Here is a 15,493-nt window from a genome sequence, read left to right on the forward strand (position 1 = left end):
CTGAATAAAAAAGACATTGTAAACTGCCTTTATGTTTCCAAAATATGGGTTAAATAAAACTAACTTTACTAGTTACCTTATTAGCACATCTATAATGATTTTACTATATTTCGATATTTGATATATAAGCATTATGAAAAAGATATCAGGAAAAATCATGTGCAATTATTTTTTTAAGGTAGTGGTAGAAAATTTTCTCAGATTTTTTCTAATCCTATAATAAAATAATGAATAAGAAGGACAAAATATTTTAGTGCCTACCATATATTCTATTTTTCAGTATTATCTCAACCCATTAAAATTATTAATTTTTTATATCATTGGAGTGATCTTTACCCTCAATATAGTATCTATAACTTACATGAATTTTTAAAATTACTGAATATTTATGTATGAATATACAATGCATATAATTACTTTGCACATTTTCAAAATTTTACATTACAGTGTATTAGTTATCTGATGCTAAGACCAAATTATCCCAAAATTTAGCAGCTTAAAGCATGAAGGAATCCACAATCCAGAATCCAGGAGTAGCTTTGCTGTGTGCTTCTAACTCAAGATACATCACAAATTTCAGTCCAGTGGTTGATTAAGGCTATAGTCATTCAAAAATATTTTAATTGGTTTTTACAGAGAGAAGGGAGGGACGGGGAAGAGGAGATGTGAAAGCAAAACAGTGATCAGAGAATGAAACATCTATCAGCTGCCTCCTGCACGTCTCCCACCAAAGATCAAGCCTGCAACCCCAGGCATGTGCCCTGACCAGGAATCAAACTGGCAACCCTTTGGTGCACAGGTTGATGCCCAACCAACTGAGCAACACTGGCCATGTCTAAGGGTACAGTTATCTTAAAGCTTTGCTCTCAGACTCACTTAACTGGTGATTAGCCACTTTCTGCACTCTTCTTTACCTTTCTTACCAGACTGTTCACACAGAACAATAACCATAGTATAATGCAGAATAATAGGTGTTTGGTATAAAGCAATTGATAGAAATCCTAGAAAAGGACAATGAGATTTATGGCCAAAGGCCTCATGTGAAATAAACATTAGTACTAATTATAATAACAAATGTATCATGGTATATCATATTGCCTTTGAGAGCAATTATTATCATGTATGTTATAAATGGAAATGGAAGGCAAGATAATCATGTTAGACAATATAATGCAAAATAACTAAAAGTTATTTTTGTTATTTAGATATACTAATACTTTGGCAAGAAAGTATTGACTTCCATATTGATGCCATGACTGAAAAAAAAATGAGAGTCATGGATCGTGAAATGTATGAAAACAAAGGATGAATTCGAACATGTAAAATCAGTCCAAGTTTCAATGTAATTTAATACTGAAGAGAAGTTATTTAATTACAAAGTTATCTGACAAGAGCATTCATGGAGAGATAATCTCTGGGAACAAGAGACCTAAGTATTGGTTTTTCCTTCCATCTTAACTCCATTTATCTGATTTTCCTGAATTAAAGTACTATTGAGACTAAGGGCAGCTGAGTACATGTGAAAACTTGAGACTCTGTGGGAGTAAGGGTCAGAATTACCATGGAGCTTCATCCACTGCAGAATTTCCAATGAAAACATTTTAAAATGATGGGTACTAAATTCAGCTTGCCCAGCAGTGAAATAATTGAGGAAAAGATCAAATTCAGCCTCATATGACTGTGTCAGATTTCTATTGATCCGAGTCCAAAAAGAACTGCAGAATGATATAAACACAGCACTAGTAATACAATAGAGTTAGTCTCTATGTAAACAATAGAAGTTTCTGAGTGGAATATGGACTAGATGAAGGTAAGGTAGTAAGTAAATAAATAATTAAATAAATATGCACCTTAAGAATAATTATCTATTGCAACTAAAAATCTATTTCTAAATGTTGAATTAACTTACCAAATCCAAATTTAGATTGAGATTAAATGAACCATAGAGAAATATCTCATATGCTAACATCATAAAGTTTCTTAGAAAGGAAAAAAAATTATCTGGCAATAGATTATTGGAAGCTCAGAAATAGTAACATGAAATGGAGATAGTTTCTAAATGCAATTTCTATTCATTCAATCCTTTGTTCAACTATTCAGAAGTATCTGTTGAACATGTATTATTTGTCAAGCACTCTAGACAATGGAGGTACAGCAATAAAATATAAGGACAACAAAATGCCCTCTTTTTATGGAGCTTACATTCTACTTTGAGGACCAAATAATAAACCCCAAAATGTATACATATTACAGAGAAAATATGATTTATTAAGAAAAATATAGCAGAGGATAGAAAAGGCTAAGGGGTGTTATTTTCAATAATGGGGCAGGGGCACTGTCTATAGCCATGATGTTTCCACTAATAACTTCCCATTGACCCAAAAAGCCAAAAAGTAATGTTGCCATAGGGATGGTCTATTATCATCATCACAGTTACTCTCAAAAAGTGTGGCCTAGGGACCAGCTATATTGATATTTTTTCAAAGCCTGTTGGAAATGTAGCTCAAGCTGTGTCCAGACCTACCGAGTCAGGATCTACATTTTAAAGAGATTTCCAGATTATTTGTAAGCACATATAAAATTTACAAAATGCTTTCCTAACAAATGTAGCCACATATTCAGACAGAAATTCTTTTAAATACATCCCATTTTTATTCTTATCTCTCTTCCAGCTTCCATCTTTATTCTCTTCTCTATTTATAGCTTCTGTCTGTTCATGTTAAATAGCTAAAGAAATGTGTGGGATGTTGGGAATTGCTGGCTGTTGTCACCTAATGCTCTCTAAAGCCCACACCTCTACATCCCCAAAATATCTTAATTCCTAACACATATTTCTGTACATTGATTCAAAATTCAATTATTTGGAGCATTTCTTTTCAAGAGCCTTTCTTTTTCATTTATTTATTTTTAATTCAATTTATTGGGGGTAACGTTGGTTAATAAAACTATATACGTTTCATGTATGTAATTCTACAATATGTCATCTGTATATTATATTGTGCATTTACAACCCTCTGTTATCACCATCTATTCCCCCCTTTACCCTTTTCATATCTAAGCTGGTATTAAGGTTATCACTCAATGATTTGGGACATCCCAAATTGAAGAACTACCCAATATTCAAACATAGAATTAACTGAGCCTGACCAGTGCACAAACATAATACAGATTTGTGCAAGCAACTATGCATGCTGAAGATTCTCTAACCAACTGAACCACACTGGTGACTGGTTCAATTCCCGTTCAGGGCACATGCCTAGGTTCTGGGTTTGAATCCTGGTAGGGGCGTGTACAGGAGGCAATGGATCAATGTTTCTGTCATACATTAATATTTCTCTCTCTCACTCTCACTCTCTCTCTTTCTCCTCTTCTCTCTAAAAAATCAGTAAAACATATCTTTGGGTGAGGATTGAAAAAAACAAAAAAAGTCTTGATTTGTGACTCCATCATCATAGTGTGTTAAATTATTTAATTGCTTATAAATATTATGCTATTAATGATTATATATAAATCTTGATTTGCTGAGCGACTTAAATTATTCATAATTCAAACATATGCTTGAGGATTATTAGACACATTGGACTATCAAGACAATTAAATTGTCAAGGAGAGTTAACTTTCCTGTATGAATCACAAGCTTTCTTTTATAAAAATGCTTAGAATAATGGCATGGTTTTCAAGAAAGCTCTTATGTTTTCCATATAATTTATATCTAAAAGAATTTTGACTTAGTGCCTAGAAATCAATTTAGCACACAATTTCAGTTTTAAATGAAGTACTAAAGTTCTCCGATAGCTTTTCTTCTTAAGAAAGAAAAAAAGCCTGAGAGGAATAAATTATAGCCAGATTTATTTTATTATATTTTATTTGGTGAGAAGTACTTTCCAAAACATTGAACTTTGAAAAGCTAATTTACAGTGAACTTTATGTGATGCGGGAAATGTTCTAGTTATTGTACACTTAATATCTAGAACCAAGAAAAAAAGATCATGCTCAATACTTATTATAGAAATGAAGGGTTTCATCCCAGTAGGCTAAAGTTCATAAAAGACAGAATAAAACATAATATTAAAATAATATTGACACATGCTTCTTCTTTAAACAATTTTAATTAGGCTATTTTTAATAAGTATAATTTTAATTTATCCTAAATTTTAAACAGACCATAATTTCCCTTCATATCTGAAGTATGTAAATTTCATCTTACAAAAACATTATTACCTAAGGAAATAGCTTTGATTTGCTTCACTGGATACAGGAGACACTTATTTTGCATTGCTGAATAGCAATACAAATATTTTTCTGACTTATCTTTTGTGTATTTTTTTTAGCATGAAAGTATATACTAGTATATTACAATAGCATTTGCCCTGGTAATTGACATAGTACATATACTATCTGATTAATTAGAAAATATTTTAGTCCCATTTTACTGAAGAGTTTATAGTGATTCAAAAGATTAGCTAATAGCCCAGACTCACAGGCATGGCAACAATTAAAACCAAGTTCTGTCTTTAAAGTTCATATTCAAGCATGTCAAACTCACAGCCCACAGGGCCGCATGCACACACACGGAATATTTTTGTGGCCAAGCCAACATAATGGTATGTAAGAAACGTTTTAGTAAAAATTTCGTAACTTAATTTTTACAATATCCTGTTATACATAATTATTAATAACAAACTACAATGTTCACTAATGACTGATTACTATAATCGTGTTGCATTCATTTCCCTGACGCGCCTTACACGCAGGCACACCATTTCTCTCCACTAATACTAGCAACAAATATTTTAGCAGCCAATTGCCACGTCATTAGTCTTGTACTGACTTCTTTGGTGTGCACAACAGGAAATATTTCGCTTTCAGAGAACAAGAAAAATAGGTTTATTTGCATTACGCTTATTAATTTGTGCAGTTATTCAGTGTCTGCTAAGTTAATATTCAAGAAAAAATATTAATTTTTATTAAAATGTTCTATTATTTTATGTTAAAGATTACTCATTTATTTCAGCCCTTTGTATTCAGCATGTCTCTATCGAAATAAAGCTCTGTTTCTACGAAAATTGAAGCTTTTGTTTTTTTGAGGCCCACATAAACTTAAACTTGTTTATTTGGCCTGTGTCAGCCTTTGAGTTTGACATGCTTGCTCATATTCATGTCACAGCAGGAGGCTACCTCACTGCCTGTATGGGAATTTCACATGCACTATCTCATTTCATCTCCTCAATAATATTTTTGAGCTGTGCCTTTCAGTATGTCTGTAGAAAATAATACTGTATATAAAGGAAGTTATTCTTTTTCTAAGCTCATTTAAGACAGATAGCTGATATATCTGATGATAACAGAAATGATACTAACCTGTTCCACTGAAAAATAATACTGTAACACATGCCACTACTATATAGACCACTTTTCCCCTAACATTTATTTGTATGATCCACTGTGCTAAGTACTTTACATTTTAACTGTTTTTGTATTATCATTCCCTTTCAGATATGAGCAAACTGTGATACTAGATGGTAAGTAATTTTTTCCAAAATCACACAAATACAGGACCTAGAACCTGATTGTGAGTTAGTCTGGTTCCATAAAACAATATAGCAATTGGACTGTTAGCATGTATCTGATGACCAATGACTGTTTTATTTTAAGCAAGGAAATTATCAGGTTTTCAGAATACAAAAGTCAATTTAATTACAGTGCAAATAATGAGTTTTAGGGAAAGAAAATTCAGTTAGACAGTTGTTTTGGTAATCTAGTTAAGACGATGCTTAGACTTCTGTTTTAGGGAGGATAGCATTCTTTGTCATGAATTTAAAAACTCAGGAAAAAATTTTGTGGGAAGAAGATGAGATCAGCTTGGAGCAATCAGACTATGATGTGTCTGTTAGATAGTTATGAAGAACATCTATGTGGAGATGGCTGAGTATCTGGAGTTTTCCATCTAGCCTAAACAAATTTGGAAATGATCATTTAAAAAGGTGGTTACTGAGACTTAGTGGTAAATATATGCAGGAAAAGTATTTCAATTTTTTTATATAAAAATATCTATGTGACTTACAAGCCATGAGAAAGAACTGTGGTTTTAATTACTAACAGTGACATAAAACATAATTTTCAATCTACTTAAAAATGATAGCCTTAATAAATAAAATAATAAAGGTCATCAATAATTATTTTTATGTCAAGTAGTTCAATTTATTTAACACATACTTATTAAACAGTTTTCCCAACTTGCACTGCTATAATTAAGTGGTGGTATTACAAGGGATGTGTCATTCATATTTCAGTAGCCAAGAATTGCATTTAAAACTAAATGCTTTATTGTACATAAGTGATTTATAATATCAGATTGGCAGAATACAAAAATCAATTTAATTGCAATAAAAAATAATGGGTTTTAGGGGGATATACCGGAGGAAGAAAATCTCTTTAGGTTATTTTGAATGGTTTTAAAATAACTGATATGTTTGGATTGACATTTTATATGGGCTCTCTGAAGTAAGGTAAATGCAGTCAAGTATGGCAAGTCTGGATAGGGAAACAAGAATTAAGAGATAAAGAAGCGGAGCAGTGTACAGGTGTGTGGACGTGCTTTGGCTCTCTGGTAAAGATGTCAGAGCCAGTGTATGGCTCTTCTTTGACTACATTCAGCCTGTCTGGTAAATAAGTCCAGGTTGTGTACGCTTTGGCTGCTGTAGCTGGAGGAGCCCCTTTGGTGTGAATTAAAGCTGCAAATGAGGTGGTATTAGCAACTGAGAAGGAACAGAAATCCATTTTGTACGATGAGTGATGTGCACATAAACATATAGGCTCGGTGTACAGTGGCACGGACCCGGACTACAGAGTGCTTGTGCACACAGCTGAAAAGCTAGCTGAGCAATATGATCTTGTTTCCCAAGAACCCATTGCCACAGCTCAGCTGGTATAGAGAGCAGTTTCTGTGAAGCAAGAATATACCCAGTCAGGTGGTGTTTGTCCCTTCGGAGTTTCTTTACTAATTTGTGGTTGGAATGAGGAGCCACCATTTTTTTTTTTTTTCAGTTAGATCCATCTGGAGCTTACTTTGCCTGGGAAGCCACAGCAATAGGACAGAACTGTGTGAATGGGAATACGTTCCTTGAGAAGAGCTAAAACAAAGGTCTGACTGGAAGATGCTATTAATACAGCCCATATAAACCCTACAGGAAAGCTCTGAAGTCCGAATGACAGAATACAACAGAAGTTGGAACCTGCCCAGAAGCTGGATTTAGGAGGCTTACTCCAACTGAAGTTAAGGATTACTAATCTTTATCCTTAAACATATTTACAGTAGGTTTTGTTTGCAAAATTTTTGCATACTTATTTCTACATGATTTAATGGACCAATGTTTTTAAAATGACATCAATAATGATAAACTGTTAAATACCCCCACCCCACAAAAAAATTAAGGGATAAAATAATACCATGGTAATTGGAATTATCAAGAAATAGTATATTAAAAATAAGATAATGTATAAGAGAAAATATCTATAAGGGTCACACTGGTTTCTTCTTTGGGTATCTGAAAAATGAGGAAATAAAGTGCAACCTATATTAAAGAGCATGAGCATGACTGTGTTTTAAGCATTATTTGTTTATGATTCCTGTGGGGCTTTCAAAGGAAATGAAAAGCAAGGAAACAGATATGTCTAATATTAAAGAGATATCTCATGAATAAACTATACATATTGGGGTCTTCAGAATAAACATGTCTGGTAAATTATGAGATTGGATTTCTGTGCTTGAGATTCTGTAATATGTTTAAGGATTTGTTCCATGAAAATCAGTCACAGTGAGAATAAGATGGTTTTCTCACATTTCTGTGCTTTCTGAACTATTTTCAATTGAAATGGATTAAATTCTTCAAACTATCTGATTATACTCACATAATAAACATTGAAAACCACATAATAAACATTGCCTTTGTCAATAAGATCTTAAAAATATAAAGAATTTATTTTATTTACTTATGCATGAGATGAAAATTATGAGATTAAGAATGTCAACCAAAGGACTTGTATGCATGCATATAAGCCTAACCAGTGGTCACGGACAACAGGGGGGTGGGGGCATGCGTGGGGAGGGGATTGGGATGGGAATGGAGGGATGAGGACAAATATGTGATACCTTAATCAATAAAGAACTTTTTTTAAAAAGAATGAAATATCAAACACTCTCAATGAAAAATTTTAAAAAATTAAAAGAAGCAGAGGGTCAAAATAAAATTTAGTCAATTTCTACATTTATGTATAAGATTTAAAATGTAAAACTACAGTAATTTCTATATTATTTTTATTAGATATACTAAAATATTAAACATGACAATTGCATGTATATTCATAAATGTTCAACAATTTTAGGTTATAAGGAAATGCTGATTTCCTCTTTTGAGGAAGACTAGACAAGTCAGAGAGAATAAATTATAATCAAAATAATTTTATATGCCTGTTATGTTTAAAATAATATTAAAATTTATTTATGCTTAATTACCAAGTGAAAATATACATAAAATTTCAAACTCAATTGTTCAGCTAAAAATGTAGATGTTCAAAGAATGTCACTAATAATAGGCTCCATAAATCTTTAACCCTCTCATCCACTTTAATAATATAAAAATGTTTAAACAGACTTTGGGTAGAGAATTCTTTGAAGAAATTTATTTTTGTTCTATGAACCTCAATTGCCTCTGCCCTTCCCTATCTAGTAAAAGAGGAACACCTGATTAGCTTCATGTCAGCTGAGTGATGGATAATTCTACGGAGCCAGGTTAGAACTGTTAGATGAGTTTTCTATCAATGGGAAAATGACATGATGATGCCTGACTCAGAACCCAAAAAGATAAAGAGGCCCTTGGAGGCATAATAAAGCCTGCATTGGAATTACCTTGCACCCCTGGAGATCGCCTGGTAGAGGGGATGAATGCTTCCCATGAAAGTATGGGTAGGGAGGTCGTTAGAGAGAGAGCAGCCCTCAAAACGTATAAATTCTTGTCATGAAAAATTTTGCCAGTGGGCAGGAAGACTGAGAGAGAAACAAAAGTTAATGGATGGCAAACTGGAAATGATTGGTGGACAAAAATGATCATTACTTTTGTTAGAGGCATTGAAAGAAGCCTAGCAGCAAACTTCTGAAGAAGCCAGAAAAATGCCCAATTTGGAGTTATTAAAATTAATAGCTTGGGCCATACGTTCTGATTTCTTTCTTTTTTTTCTTCACTTTATTGTTGACACTATTACAGATGTCCTCTTTTTCTTCCTCTTTGCCCACTCCACCCAGTCCCCACCCCACCCCTTTTCTCTGGCCACCACCACAATGTTGTCTGTGTCTATGGGTTATGCATATATGTTCTTCAAACATTCTGATTTCTGACTTTCAAAAAATTTGAAAAAAGATTCAAGGTAACTATGGGACCCTCTAAGAGTCAAGACTGAGCTGAATAGACATGACCATTCCTAACTTTACATTTAGAGGCAGAGGAAAAATATACTACTAAATAAGTTTAAAAAGAACATTGGAGAGAAGGAAAGAGAAAAGGCAGGAAAGAGGCGAAAAATGACATTGCAGCTACTTTGAATTATGTTTTTTCAATATACTGTTACATATATACATATATATATATATATATATATATATATATATATATATATATATAAATACACATATGCATACCTATGAAGAGAATCAAAGTAAAATGTGCTTAGGAATATATATTATTTATTACCTTCAAGTATATTAAGGACTTTATTGTATCTATTTTCTTGAGAATGATTGTACAAATAATAAAGAAAAATTCAAGACAGACTTCACATAGGTATGTGTAAAACATAATAAAATGTAAACCAACTAAGTAAAAAAGTAGTCCCTAAAAATCATACAGAATCAATGATCTGCTTTTCCTGAACCATCAACACTGATTAAATGGTTTTTCACCACATGAAGTGCTTGAATATGATAACATCATCAGTTACCATTCGAAGCTAAATGTTAATATTATCAGACTCATAAAAAAGTTTTATTACTTTTATAAAAGATGTTTTTAAAACATAAATAAATTCAGCAGTTAATTTATAAAAAAAAATATTTGTTTACTACTAAAGACCTGTTTTTCAAGTGAAATATTTTCTAAATGTTCAAATTTAGGCTATTATAGATAACCTAAATATAATTTAGAAATAATTTTTAAGTATTATTCAATCATGTATTATGCTATCATTGCAAGCACTTAAAAACAGAATGAGTAGAGTACAAATAAATTAGGCCTTAATTATTTTTCAGTCAGAGTTCATTCAGGGAAGGAGAGACACTAAATATTATAGAATAAGGGGTTTATTACAGGAATTAAGCCTGACATAGATGAGGTAGATAAGGAAGTGAAGGTTCAGAAGGGGAAGCTAGAAGCCAAGTGAAAGACACACTGGTTAATCCCGTTGGAGCACTGGTGTGAGCTTGCATGGAAATATGAGGAACAAAGTACATCCAGCTGCCCAAACTGGACCATGTCACCCCCAGTGAGCAAAACATCATTTTTCCTGAAAGGAAAGACAGGCAGAGGTACGTATCTACAACAATTTATGGGCAGGGGCTATGGTGGTCATGAATCACAATTTGAAAATTAATAAAAATGTGATTAGGGAAACAAGTATTTGAATTGACCTCCCTTAATTGACAGAAATTGTAAAGATACACATGCCCTATCTAAATGCACACTAAAGAGCCACCTCCCGGAAGAGCATTTTGAAAACCAGGTGGAAAACATGGCCTTTCCCATGGAATGTAGTCAACTTCTCTCTCCAGTCATCTCCATCTTTGCCCATTAAAACCATAAAAAAAAAGGGTGAGATCAGCTACAAAAGAAATAAACATCATCCATAGATGGAACAAGTGGCCTATGTGACTTTATGAACCCTCTTTCAAAGATAAAATTCACATTCTTGATTGTAGGCAGGATATTCATATAATGTAAAGCAGAAATACGATTCTTTATTTAGAAGTAAATATGGTTTAAAAGGTGTGCATGCATAACAAATTTACCAAGAGGCTGAGTTTGCTGAATTGCATTTTGTTAACTTAGTTAAGGTGGCATGTATATCTCCCAGAATCTTTTCTTTATATGATTCTTGTCTGGGATTGGCCAAAAGTGGAACTTCTGTGATATTTTAGGAGAGGAAATGAGGGCACACCATTTACTCTTTGAAAGTCTACAACATGAACATGATAATGTATAGACACAAAGATGCCTAATAAATCTAGCTTGTCTTTCCTCGTCTCCATCCAGCTCTTTTTTTCCAAATCTGGCCTTGTTGACCAAGAGTGAATTCAGGCCCACAAAGCACTTTTTACTCTATCCTCACAAAAATGGTACTACAGAGAGGGCACAGCTTTATGGAAATTTCTCCACAAAATTGAGTAATTACTTAAGCAAACAAACTACTGAGATGTTTTTACTTTAACAAAAGTAAGTAAAAATATATGCATTTTCCACATTATTCAATGGCTGGGAAAATGGATGGAAACTTAGGTGAAAACAAAACAAAACAATTATAGGTAAAATAATTTTTCCTAAGCACCTCTTAATTATATGACAAATGAACTTGTGACCCTAATACAAGAATAAATATAACTAAGCAATGTATTAAAATGTCATGCCAAATAATAACCAATTTTATGTAAGATAGAATAAAGTACTACATATAATCAAAAATATTAATAGTAAAAGAAATTAATAAAATCATCAGGAGAAAGTTTGAATAATCATTTGTTAAAATATAATACCTATTCTTAACATATGACATAGAAAATATTATTTAAATTTGTAGCCTAAACTCAATTTGGAAAGTTACTCAATGACATCAGTAGAAATTAATGCCTTTTATTATTATAAATAGAAAGTTTCTGTGTAATTTATAGATGATGACAAGTTTATAAAGTTAAGTATTTCATGGCAGAATAAATAATCAAAATGTTACCACTGGAGTTTGTTATAAGAGAGATTAGAAAGGAAAAATGCAACATAAATATTCCAGAACCCACTAATATCTTACATCTGAGAAAAATGTAAGAAAAAGAACTGAATGATATGTGTGTCAAAAGGAAATCCACTGTGAAGGAAAAAGAATGTGTGCTGGTCTGAAGCAAAGCTGTACCTCACTACTATAAGAAATACCTGGTCCAGAAAAAGCCTAATTCAAAGCTGAATAACAATAATAATAGTGGTAATACCAAAAAATTAAACTGTAATAAAAATCTAACAAATAATAAAAGGAAGCAAAATGAAAGAAGAGGAAGTAACTGATGACAATAAATAAAAATCAAGAGAACAAATGAAAATTATGAACAAAATGATAATTTAAAAAGTTAATGAGAGCTGCTATAAAACAGGACTTGAATCAATGATGCAAATACTCAGTGAAAATTTACAAAGAAAATTAAAATCATTGTAAGAGTAATCAAATATAACATTCAAAAGTAACAGAATCAAAAGAGAGAATCAGAAGGTAGAGAAAACTGATTCAAATAAAATAAAACTAAATATAAGGCAAATAAAATGAAATAAACAGGAAGTTAATAATAACTGGAAAAGAAAGGTCACATATGGAGCACACTACAAATAATTCACCTTATTTTACCTTTTGAATAGTATGTTCATGAAGAGAATGGAATAATGGTAAATAAATGTGTTTGTCATCAATCTATACATCAATTTACCTAAGTAAATGTATATGTGTGTGCATTTTAGAAATATATCAGGAAGTTTTGTGTGTGTGTTTTTTAAGAGACTTCAAAAGTATAGATTGGCCAGACCTGGCTCTGATGTTGAAATTTCATCTTATCCTGAGATGGCGCATATGAGATGGCTTGGGGATCTGGGTCACAGATAACCTGTCACTGATGGATAAAACTCACCTTCTAACATAGTATGTTGTTTTCAAATCAGCAGGGAAGTCATAGTCTAAATCATATATATGATTATTTCTCAGTTCATAAATAAAATGTGAAATAGGGGTACTTTTCCTGGAGAATTACTGATACAAGGAGCATGCGTTATATAACCTTATCTATAGAAACAAATGACCTTGTGTGGCAGAGGTTGGTTCTCAATCGCCTGAAAGATATCAACCAGGGCAGAAATATGCGGCCATGTTGAATTTTCTCTCTGTCCTAGAAGGAAAAGAAGAGCAATGCCATAATATACCTATAATTGGTTTTCTTTAATTAAATTTTTGTTGAATTTTGCTGAAGAATTTTAATCCTAGATATATAATAACAGGTAATGATATGAAGTGATACCGTATACTTGTTAGCAGAGCTACAAGTGAAAATACATAATGAATAAACTTCAAAACTATATGGAAACTGTACAAAAGGATAATTAGCTTAAGGGAAATTTTTCTGAATATATGTTAGAAAAATATTCAGGGAGTTTCAATTAAGCAAAAATAATTTTTGCCCTCAACTATGAAATAGAGAAGGCAGGAAATAAAATATTGATCTAATATTTTTTTTAAAAAGATGCAAAGTCCTATTGCTAGTTGTATAATCTTATCTAACTGGATGTGTGTGCTCACAGATTATAAAATCATACTGTTGATGTACATTATATAATAGTTAATGAGAATTATAAAGAAAATAAAAAGTAATTTTTATTCAAAATTGTGCATAGTATTTCAATCATGATCTTTATTTTTAAGATTCAAAATTGATTTAAAGTTTTTATGTCAGATAAGTGAAAAGAAAATGAAACTCTGAGTAGTTCTCTTGTATGTTCCTTGAAAATATGTTAATAGGAATATATCTTATCCTGGAGAGTTCAGAAGTTTAATTATCCAAAATAGTGACCATTGTGATTTTACCAAAGAAAAAAAAGGATGAAGAGACAAAAGATGTAAAGGTTTTCAAAAGTATATGCTTATGTGAAAATTACAATTGTTTATTTTTGCATAGTGAGGTTATGCTTTTTATGCAATTCTTTACACAATTCTTCCAAAATATTTTCAAATTGTTTTTTTCAAATACTTTCTATAACAATTTCAAAAGAATACACTGAGTGTTATGAAGACCTGTTGTGTATAAAACCACCTTTGTGACCTTCAGGCCAACTTTAACACAGACATGATGTTTTGTAAATTTAAGAGTCAAAGTGCCACTGAGGTTTCACATATGAAGTATGTAATCCTGTAATGATACAAAGTTTCCAGGCTGAATGGGGATTCTCTCTCAGTTGCTTCTGTTAGCATTGCATTTATTGTCTCCTGCAGGTTCTGTGGCCCAAGGCTTATATTTACCTCAGGCTTTCATTTCAGTATGAGCCAAATGGGGGCACTTGCAGTAAATAATGAACCTGTAGTAGTAGGACTGTGAGTTGCCAAAACTCTTGCTGGTGTGATATACACAGTCATCAACATGTTGCTCTAAGCCTATCTTCTGTGCTAAGACAGGCTTAGTGCAACATGTCTTAAATAATCGTGCTTCCAGGCATAGCTCTCCATTGAGCACGACTAAGTAAAAGGATATTTTATGCTTTGGAAGTAATCAAATTTGTACTAGAAAACATATCTAGGTTAATATGTAAGAATAATGTTTAAACATTGTTTCATAATTTTTATTTCTTTTGACTTGCATATAAAAAACCTTCAAAAATTTTATATCATGTATTCACTGTTTTTTCAAAAATTTTGAATCAACACTAGAGAGGGTAAAAGACATTGTTATAAGCTACATTAATTTATTTAACTGTGCATTTAAAGTATAAAAGTAGTACATTTCAGCTCTGTGCGTTGAAATCTGAAGAACAAATGAAACGTTTCACTAATCATTGCTAGAAGTTAAGGCCAACAAATGCTCTGCTACTAATTTCCATTAGCAGTACTGGAATTTACACACAAAATTAACCATACATTTATTCATTTGCTGAAAAAAAAAAAAAAGAACAGAAAGCTATAGAGATAACACAAGGTCCACAATAAGGACATTGAAAACTTATTCAAGCTAATAAGTGAAAATAATGAGCCAAAGAATGATCTTCATTCAAGTAAACTGAGTGACATGAGCTACACAATAGATTTGCTACATATGAACCACTTGATTTTAAAATCACTAATAATTTGGCAAAAAAAGTAACTTCTCACTTATTTATATACTAGAGGCCTGGTACACAAAATTCGTGCATGGGGGGGGGGGGGGTCCCTCAGCCCAGCCTGCACCCTCTCCAATCTGGAACCCCTCAGGGAATGTCCGACTGATCAGGCCTAAACCAGCAGTGGGACATCCCTCTCACAATCTGGGACCGCTGGCTCCTAACTGCTCACCTGCCTGCTTGCCCCTAACTGCCCCCCCTGCTGGCCTGGTCACCCCTAACTGCCCCCCTGCCGGCCTGGTTGCCCCCAACTGCTCCCCTCTGCTGGCCTGGTCACCCCTCACTGCCCCCCCGCCCGCCTGGTCACCCTCAACTGCCCCCCTGCTGGCCTGGTC

General features: G+C 32.8%; 1 pseudogene across 1 annotated transcript; it reads left to right on the top strand.

Moving 5' to 3' along the window:
- Positions 1 to 6,616: 6,616 nt before the first annotated feature.
- On the top strand, positions 6,617 to 7,290 carry LOC308244034 (proteasome subunit alpha type-2-like; annotated as a pseudogene). Its single transcript has one exon. The product of its transcript is annotated as a proteasome subunit alpha type-2-like (transcript).
- The last annotated feature ends 8,203 nt before the right edge of the window (positions 7,291 to 15,493 follow it).

This window comes from Plecotus auritus (genome assembly GCF_963455305.1).
Source record: "Plecotus auritus genome assembly, chromosome: 3".
In the NCBI taxonomy this organism is placed as follows: Eukaryota; Metazoa; Chordata; class Mammalia; order Chiroptera; family Vespertilionidae; genus Plecotus; species Plecotus auritus.